Genomic DNA, 8,807 nt, shown 5'->3' with positions numbered 1-8,807 from the left:
TTTAATTGCTACTTTTAAATTCTAGTGAAACAACGAGTAAACAAATAAAAAATTCATTAGAGAGAGGCAGCTCAACTTAGATGAAAGTTTTACAGCATATAGCTCTGCTTTCAAAAGCAGAAAATCCAGTCACCAGGTCATTAGCACAGCATGCAGCGCCACAGAAATGAGAAACATTAGAACTTGTGTCGTTTGCAAGATTTACTAATATTTCAGTATCTTAACAGCAATGTTTCAGCCTAAAAGCTTCCCAAAAGGCACTTAAACATTTAAAATACCAGATCCAAATGGCTATGGATGCATTTACTCGTTACAAGCATATTTAAAACAATGCATTTGGGTTGGCTTGTGACAACTTTGGGCTACTGGGGGAAGGCAGGGGAGGGCACGAGGAATATTCGTTCCTTATTTCGCCCCTTTGCAAGGGCAGCCAGAGCATGTCTGCTCCTGAGTGCGTGTGGAACGACTGCTGCAGTGCCAGGGGTGCTCGTGGGAGTCGTTGCATGTACAGATTACATTTTAGTGTTTGACTGTGAAGATTCCCCCGAAGAAGCTAACACTGATTATGATCCTGGCTTGATAGCTTTGCTTCTTTGAACATGTCAAGTTAATTTCATGCTGAATAAGGAGAAAACTTATGCCTGTCACGGTGCTATATATCAGTCAGGGGCTAAGAACAAAGGCTTTAAAACCCAACTGACTAGGTTCGCAACATGGTTTAGCTATAAAAAGTGGAACGCAAGTGCCTTTGTGTTTTTCACAGCACAGATGAACTTTCCTTTGGAAGAAAAGGTGGGTGCAGCGGGGTCCCCATTACCATGTCAAATGGTTTTGCACTATGCTCTTCAGCAGTGGTCAAGACACTCTCTGGGAAGAATGGCTCTGCAAGTGCGGTGGGGTCTGCTCCTCTGCATGGTCAGCCCCTTTTCCCAGCTCTCTCTTGAAAGACAGCTATTGTAGTTAGCTACCAACGAGCCCAAAGAGACTCTTCCCCTTTTAAGTCGGGTTAATATACTGAGAGAGCATGAATCTTTAGGGGTTTTCTTTGGTCTTTTTTTTTTTTCTTCCCAGCTCCAGACTCTGTTAAATCTTTACTTGCTGTTTGATCTTCTCAATCTCCTCCAGCTTAATATTAGAAATTGTAAAAAGAGTCTTTAAAAGGAAAAACAACAAAAAAACCCCACTGAGTTGAGTTATTTAAGCAAACTGCTTCTCCAGGATCAAATATAAAAGGAAAATCTCAGAAAACCCTCATAAGCTGCACTGTAGGAATGCAATTACTACTGAAAACAGTGCAATCACAGTTGCTATCTTTTAGAAGTAATCTTTAAAACTTTGGTAGTATTTCCAGTAAAGCCATCTTAGTTACAACTCCACGTACAAGGGGAAGTCCTGGAGGCTTTGTAAATGCCCATCATGAGGAAATTTCTCAAATCTCTGTGTCATGCATCTTGAGGCTTTTCCAGTTTTAAGTTAAACTTTCTGAAAGTTGGACGGCCAATTGTAAGTGAGGGTAAAAAGTCTTCAGTAAAAAGTCTTCTGCGTTGTTTTCTATTACTTTTTAAGACATGCTTTTATAGTTATCAAAAGAAGTGACATATGGGCACGTTACAAGCTACTGATGATTTTTCTATGTAAGGGAGATGCATAAAAATTACTTAAAGAGCTAAGCCTCTAAACTTCCTGGCAAGACTACTCGTTTCCTTTACCTACACAAATCTTTGTCCCTTTTCTCCATGTTATCACCAGATTCATGGAAGAGTTGCTTTGCTTTCGCAGTTTTGATTCTGGAAAAGTCAGTTTTCAGTTCCTCTTAAATAACTTATCTAGGCTGGGTTATTATTACACACAATGATCAGGAAAGTGTAAGTGTTTCTGCAGAAGCACCAGAGACCTTATGACTTTTCCTTTGAGGAGCCTTAAAGTTCTTTAAAATTCCTAGGATCTGCTCCCTCAGCAACAGGCCTTGCTTTACATTGTTGTCAGTTCCGCCCACACCTGCATAACTACTAAGACTTTTATTCCTTTTTCCCTCTCCTTTTTTTTTTGTTTTTAATCTTTAAATGTAATTCTGGCAATGAGTAGGAAGAAAGTAATCCAGATTACTTGGCTAACAGCACAGTATATAATCTACCTTTTGCAGAGCAGCTTCTTGTCCACTGAAGAGCAGAGGAAAGTTAGTTTGGGTGTAAATTCAGCAAAGTTAGTATGTGAGCATATTTTTTTAAACATTGATATGCAGGCAGGAGATATTCATGCAAAAAGCTACAGTAAGGCTTAGCATTAGGGTTTTTTTTAGTGCATAAGAGAGAAAATGGGTACTAACATGCTAAAGCAAGTTGACAAAATAAGCAGTTGTGTCCTTCCTAATTCTAAGAAGGGTATGAAGCAACACAGACTAAAAACCACAGGCAATTTTTGCATGATGTAAAATATAGTCACTATTGGATGCAATGCAATGGTTGTTTTTCATAAAATAATAAGCAACACATAAGGTTAGAAAATTTGAAGCAAAATTTATTTATTGATAACTGCTTCCATTAACTCAAACAGTGGGTGTTGCACTAGAAAATATTATACAGATTTTTAAGTCATCACAGATAAGCGAATACAATACTTTTATGTATAAATATTCTAGCCCTCTAACAAATCTTCATATAATAAAATTCTTAGGAAATGATCTGTTAATTAGCAGGTTAAGGTGTTAATTAGCAGGTTAAGGTTTTAATTGCTCTTTGATCTAAATTGAAAAAAGAAATTAACTGCCCTACATTTTTATCTTTTAATCATGAAGAAAATCAAGTTTAGGTTTAGGGATGAAATTAGAAGGGAGAAGAACTTTCAAGTTTGTGGGAAAAGTCCATGAGTCTCATAGTAAAAAAAGGTTTTAGAAGTGTCCTTTGCCCAAGATCTGGGCAAATGTAGGCAAGTGCATCTGCCAAAGTTGGACCAGATCTCTTTAAGTGACTTCAGTCCCTTAAAACCCTGAGAGTGCTCCATACAAAAAAACCTTGAAAACACCAGAAGATTCACATTAAAATAAGGCAACCAGCATTTGAGGAGTTTCAAATCATGATGTCTGTAGCTTGCTGTGGGATTAAATTGTTCTTAAGATCTCCCATTTGTTCTGGGCAGATCAGTGATAACCATGGTATTTGATGACACCTAATTCCTTCTGACCTTCAGTACGAGTAAGATATTTGATTTTTACTTTCACAAATTTCCAATTAAAGTAATTAATTTCACTGGGGATTTGCTTCTTGGGGTGTTCCAGTAAGGACGTATTTTCTCGTGCCAACTCTTATGATGGGTTCCACACAAGGGTAAAATTCTACGTATCAATGACAGGATCAGGCTGACTAAGTGACAAAGAGATGGACAACTGGATGAGAGCACAAATTCATATGTATTTCCATTATTTCAGCACTGGGCAAAAAGATTTCTCTATTGACTTCCCCTCAAAGCCACCAAGAATAAAGCTATAAAAGAAGATTATAAAAAAGTAGGCCATGTTGCTCTGCTTATCACATTCATGTTGCCACTTCTCATTTTGCAGAGGTAAGAGATTTCAGGCTGGATTCAGAGTGGATGACTGGTACAGCACGCTGTCGTGATGCATTCCTTCCTCTTGATCTCAGTAAACAAATTATGTCTTCACATACCTAAGAATACCGACATTCTTATCATAGGAAACAGATACCAGGGGATGAAGTTGGCTGAAGACAAGGGACAATGTAAAATTTTTATAGCATGGCCTAATGGTGGGTCAAGTTTAAAAAAAAAAAAAAAAAAAAAAGTTAAAAAGATGTATCAGCATCTAGAGACATCCCACAGGAATTTCTCATCTCTAGAGCAGAATTTGCCACTTTAGCAACATGCATATTTCTCTATTCTCAGCGTATGAGAACTGCCAATAAAACTTTTCCTCTCTTGCTTGCATTTTTTCCTGAAAAAACTTTGTTTGCTTTTTAACTGTGGAGCAACGGGGCTCCAGATCTTTCAAGTCTGTGATGAAATCTCACTTACACAGTAAATCATAATAACAATGCCTGTATCCCCAGGCCATCACTTTTCTCAAGTAATAGAATGTTTCATCACCCTTCTGAGTGAACATCAGAAGTTCTGTCCAAGAAGATGTGAAACAGAGCTTCTAGAAGAATAAAGGCAAGGATAGCAGAGGCACTCAGAGTTGCAAGTGCAACTGCTCACTTCACAAAAAAGGTGGCAACTCTGTGGGCAGCAAAATCAAAGAGAGGTGGGAGTGTTGCAGCCATGATCTTCCATGCCTTCTCAGGCACTGCAGAGCTGAGATTCTCACCTCTCACTTCAACATTTGCAGATTTTTTTATAAACCAAGCACCTCACAAACTTGAATTCCATTTTAATGTCCCTGATAAAGCCTTGAAAGTCTACCCCCTAGTAATAATTTTCTGCTTTATAAACCAGCAGAAAATCTGTGTGTTTCATGTTAATTCTGTTGCAAATGCCTTGAATTAAATACTCTCTTAGAAAATTTTTGTGTGGTTATAAATTTCCAGTCTTAGAAACTATTAGAGACCTACTCCAAAGGGTAGGTTTAAATCTTGGCTTAAAACAAAGATGCTGACAGTTATCATGGAGATCTAGTCAGTAGGCTCTTCTTTCCTGCAATGAAAATGCAACTCATCTTCTAGTTTAATTGTTATTTTGATCACTCCCCACCATTCACTTTCCATTGTTATGCAATAACCTCCTTTTGCTAGAAAGCAGCAACAATAAATGAGGCTAAACTGGTGGTTTTGAAACATTGTGGCCTCTCTACATTAACCATGCACATGATGATGTTCAAAAACATACTTAATATTTCTTAGGACAGGAGTCAAACTCTTGAATAAATCAGAAATTACTTTTAGTGGAACACTTTTCCCTAAATTACATTATGCATCTTCTTACATTTCACGTGAAGTATCAGAGAGGATTATGGGAAATGGGATAGCATCTTCTCTAGGTACCTATTTCCCATAGAAGCCATTAGGACAAGTTTATTAGCCCATCGTGGTTGTAAATAATGAATTCAATTCAATATTTGGGGTTACCTGGGGTTTAAATTGGTACTGATCTTAGTCTAATGTTTCCAATTTCAGGAATTGAAACACATTACTATATGCCTTTGCCAGCATGCAAAACGTTAATCTTGATAGATTACATTAATCTTTATAGAGAGCACTTTTGCTCCACTTATATTTCAGGATCTTAACTCCTCAACATAAGGATGCTTTAGCTCTTTATATTGAGAACACTGCACATTTAGTTTAATTGGATAACTGAGCTTTTCTGCTTACTGAGCTGTCTGCCTGACATTTGCAAAATGCCACTTTTTTTCCCCAACATAACCTAACTGTTCATTTTTATAAGGCCTGTCATCCAAAATGCAGAACCTAATCCTTAATTAGTTGTCATATTTGTTTAGATGTTATACATCATCCACTGGACTGAACTGTTTGGTTGACTGTCCTTTCATAATGTCCATTAAACGATTATTTTTGCACTCACTTATGTTTTATTTAACAGTTTTCCTATGTACTGAACTCCTGACTTATAGGCCTTTTGCTAAACAATGGCATCATTAAATCGGTTAGGCATGCAGGCTGCCCAGGCAATGCGTGGGTAAATCAAAGCAAACTAAACCAAGCCATAAGCTGTGCTGAGAGGCAGACGGGAGTGCTGTAAAGTACCTTAAACACAATGAGCTTTTTTCTACTTTGGATTTTCAGCTGTAAATCGCTTTTGGGATCAACAACCTACAACAAGCCAACCTCTCTCCTGGGAAAGAGAAGGGACACTGTCATCTGATCCCAGTCAAGCAAGCAATGGGGATCATGGAGGCAGCTTTTCACTCTGGCTGGTGTGGAACAGGAACTGGAATCCAGCGCAGAGTCCAAACCAACAAGACGATCAAAGAAGTGTCTCTCAATGACTAATTGTTTAAATAAAATGGAAAGCGTTCAACAGAAGAACTGAAAACAAACGGACACAACATGCACATGGCAGCTACATATGGAGTAAAACACATTCCTGTATTAAGCTGAGCCAAGATAAGATTTTTAAAACCATCTCCCACATATATTTGTGAGTGCTCTGAACATGGTTTCAGTGGTCATGGTAATCACCTCCCACCTTCCCTTCCACCCAAAACCCTCATCATAGGAAATGTATCCACATACTTTAATACAAACCAGCATGAAATAAACCCCTTTATTTTCTAAGTAAGAAAACAAGGACCAGTTCTTGGATTTAGAAGTACTTTTAGTCTTATTCCTCCCCACAATAAATCTCATTATGATATACTGGCACATACTATTTAGATGTTTTTCTGGTCCTAGTCTGTGTCCACTGTGCTCTTTGTGAAGTGCGTGACAGTCACTGGTAGGCAGAGGACTGGGTAAGTGTTGGAGAGGCATAAAATCTGCTGGAGAACCATTTCTCCTGCAGACAAAAAGCAAATATCTCCATTGCCGTATGAATCAAGTTACTTGTTGCCAGAACTCAAGCAAGAGGTGAGGCATATGCCTTTGAGGAATAAATAAAGCATTATGATAAACTTTCATAATACTGGTAAGATGACTGGTTTTGATGACACTCTTACAAATTCCTCAAAGACCTCCCAAAATCATTGAGTTCCTTCTGATCTCACCTCACACTCAAATCTCCTCTTCCCACTGAAACTAGGTTGCCTTTTTTCTGCTCTTTTTTCTTCTCTTCCCACCACCTACCAAAGAGAGGATATTGCAGCTCTACTTCAGGGAGGAAATAATTCGAATGGCTTTTTTTTTCCTCATGCATGTACTGTAAAACTGAAAAAAATGTGGCAATAGAAACATGTGTAAACTTGCAAAAAAATCACTTGAGGTAAGAAATTGCAATAAGACATAACAGCAATTCAAATCGAAGACAATGTTCCCAGAAAGTTAAAGGAAATTAAATCCTAATTTAAAAACTTAACATTTTACCCAAATAGGAAGCTAATAAACAACCTGGATGGCCTTCAGGATGATCAAGGACAGAGTATTACTGGTCATACAGAGACAATTCCAATATTTCCTAAAAATATTCTATTTAATCTTTGCTATATGATCTGCTACAATGAAAGCTGTATTAGAACTTTAAATAATGAGAAAAAAAAAAAAACACCTTGAAAAGCTTATTGCATTTTCTTATTTCTTTTTTTTTGGTTACACAATGCTTTGCTTATTCTCTGGCCATTTAGCATGGCTTGGCTACTTGACTAAGAAAAGAAGAACTACTGCATCAGATCATAAATAATGATAGCAGGCAACACGTAGATGAATCCAACCACGTGAAAATTATGTTGTGTCTCAGGTCTTCTGTATGTGTGTTTGCATCCCACTAATGTTTATCTATTCACATGCTTCTCACCTTCCTTCAGTCCAAATCTCACTCAGTATTGCATTTGTCGTTTCATCCAGTCACCAAAGGAAACGCTGTCAATATATCCCTCGCTCACGTTGTGGAGGAGAACACGCTTGAACATTTAGTGCTTTTATTTCATATAAAGATACAAAGTAAGCATAACATGATACCTCCCACCATTCCTGGCAAACATCAGGGTTTCTTCTCTTTACCTTCCTAGAACGATCCAAGCACTTTTTAGGGTAAAACTTGCTGCTAAACTGCAAAACATGCAATATTTAATCCCTTATCTTTATGTCTTATCTTCCTCTGCTAGATTACAATATAACAGAAATGTAGGTAGAAGAGTCATACAGTTCTATTGGCATGCATGTGACCTGATTAATGGCACATTAAACTCATCAGCCTCATCATAAACTTTTGGACTGATGGGTAAGTCTAGACCTACAAGCACATCATAGTCTTTCCTTGGCTGGATTGACAACCTGGGAGTGACAAGAAGGAGGGTTCCAGAACAGAGTTACCCTTGCTTCATCCCCTGCACTTGAAGGTGCACAGAAATAGAAGCTGCCCATGAAAAAGACAGCTAAACAGAAGACTAACGCCCATCCATCACTGCAGATAAGTGCAGTGAGCAGCAGGCACGTACCCACCCGTCACTGGACTCCCCGGTACCGATGCTCTATGAGCAGCGCTGGGCTGAGTAGCTACAGCCCCATTTCATACCAAGGCTCAGGTGCAGCTCAGTGGTATCTTTGCGACCTACTTATATGAAATATCCTGTTTAAGTGCAGTCAGTCTGGAAGATGCCTTTTTATCTTCCTACAAACAAAACCCAATTCCTCCTCATGTATCATGCAGTGTTGCCTGAAAAATACATCAGATACAGGATTCAACTTGCCTTTTTGGAAAGGAAACGTTCAATCCAGTCCTGTGATGAGTCACCAAGCTTGGGCCCGCTGATGAGGTTATTACCCCGCTCCCTGCCACAGACAGACAGACAGACAGAGCCCCAGTCCCACTCCCTGGGCAGGACCTTGGCACACCGGGTAGGCACTAACCTCATCGGGCTCCTCTGCCCAGCCAGCCTGCTGGGCAGGCAGTAAAAACCTGTGAACATGGACCATAGTACCTTGTTGGAAAGCATATTGTGTGCAGTATAGATGGTGCAACTGCGGATAGCTCTTCGACCAACACAGGAAAAAAAGAAAAGCAAAATGACTTTGAACACCAATGTATTTTTACCTTTTCAGACTAAGCTTTTATTTTGATATTACAAACCATTTTTCTTTATTCACAAATCACGGTTGTGATATAAACACTAATTTCTAAAGACAGATATACACATTTTCTGGGTTCGTAAGGTGTTTTTTTTTTTTTAAATCTGTTTAGAAGTC

The 8,807-nt window shown here is 38.6% G+C and overlaps 1 protein-coding gene across 50 annotated transcripts in view; it reads right to left on the bottom strand.

Annotated features, from left to right (window-relative positions):
* Positions 1-8,648: 8,648 nt before the first annotated feature.
* The window catches only part of RBFOX1 (RNA binding fox-1 homolog 1), a 1,115,790-nt gene continuing 1,115,631 nt past the window's right edge, over positions 8,649-8,807 (bottom strand). For all 50 annotated transcript variants that reach the window (XM_065030742.1, XM_065030745.1, XM_065030772.1 and 47 more), the window contains one exon: positions 8,649-8,807. This exon is cut by the window's right edge. The gene's annotated coding sequence lies outside the window, so the exon portion shown is untranslated.

Source organism: Columba livia, chromosome 15, assembly GCF_036013475.1.
Source record: "Columba livia isolate bColLiv1 breed racing homer chromosome 15, bColLiv1.pat.W.v2, whole genome shotgun sequence".
NCBI lineage: Eukaryota > Metazoa > Chordata > Aves > Columbiformes > Columbidae > Columba > Columba livia.
Note: the sequence above shows the minus strand (reverse complement) of the source record. Positions and strands in the feature narration are given on the sequence as shown.